The following is a 1,329-nucleotide window of genomic DNA, read 5'->3' on the forward strand; positions in this document are numbered from 1 at the left end:
ATTTTACGTTTCTCTCTTCTTATCAGGGAGGGCGGTGCCCCAGCGCCCCCTATGGGCCGGCCGCCACTGCTTCATTGTGAATCAAGCATAGTGTCACAGTCTTGGTTCTGTTAAGAAGTTTTATTTTCAGTTTTTCAGTTTCACTTTGATTCATGTTTTTCTTTGTATTCTAGTTTTATTGGTTTAATTCCTATTTTGTGGTGTTTTCTGGGTGTATTTGAGTTATTTGGTATTTCTTGACTGTTGTCCTCTTGTGTTGGTCTCCTTTTTTCCCTAGCTCCTTTCTAGACTCCTCTGTTCACACCTGCTCCCAATCAACTCATTAGTCCTGTCTTTGTTCAGCCTCCTATATAAGAATACTCTCCCTCTGCAGTTCTTCGGTGCTGGTTCCTTGTTTTTTCCTGGCTCCCTATGTGAGTTTCCCCCTGAAGTTGTCTGGTTTTTTGTTCCATGTATTGTGTACTTTGGTTTTTGCTTTTTTGCCTCAGTTTATTAATTATATCTACAAGAACTCCACTCTGCCTCCTCACCTCTGCGTTTGGGCCCTCAAAACCTCAACCGAACCTGACGTACAGGGGATCCTTCTGTGTTATTTCAAGGAAAATTTGAAGTCTGTCTAAAAGTATTGTATATTTGTATAGGGTTCCTTTTAATTTTTTTATGCACTACGGTAAGAGATACTAAGGTTTGGTTAATATGTTCACTGCAAAAAAGTATCTTGAAATAAGTCAACATTTCTTAAATTAGGTGTATTTAATGATTTGGATAAATATGATTTGCCAGTGGAATGATTATTTCTATTCTTAAAGTAATATAATTAGATAATATGTGCTTGAAATAAGACAATGCAATTGTTTTTATTTTTTTATTTTACATGTAAATTGTCCTGTTCCATTGGCAAAGTTTCACACTTATCACCCCAATTCAAGAGCTAATGCACTTCTTTTAAGAACAAATTTCTTTTATCCAGTGTGTAAATAACTACTGGTTGGTAGTAAACTGCTACACTGCAAAAAACATCTAGAAATAAGTAAAAAATGTCTTAAATGAAGTGTATTTACCCTTAATTTGAGCAGGTAAATGAGATAGTTTGCCAAAGGAATGAGTATTTTTACTCTTAAAATAAGATACCCGGTAATTGAAATAAGACAAAGCAATTGTTTTTTCTTATTTTAAAGGAATAGTACACCCAAAACATGATTAGCCTTCATTTTCTACTCACCCCATGCTGAACAAAACTCTGGAGTACTTTTTTGATATCTCAAATGCATCTGGAGATCTGGGAGGCTTCTTGCTGTCTGCTGACATTCAAATAATGGAGGTCTATGG

This window comes from Cyprinodon variegatus, unplaced genomic scaffold, assembly GCF_000732505.1.
Source record: "Cyprinodon variegatus isolate N-32 unplaced genomic scaffold, C_variegatus-1.0 Scaffold656, whole genome shotgun sequence".
In the NCBI taxonomy this organism is placed as follows: domain Eukaryota; kingdom Metazoa; phylum Chordata; class Actinopteri; order Cyprinodontiformes; family Cyprinodontidae; genus Cyprinodon; species Cyprinodon variegatus.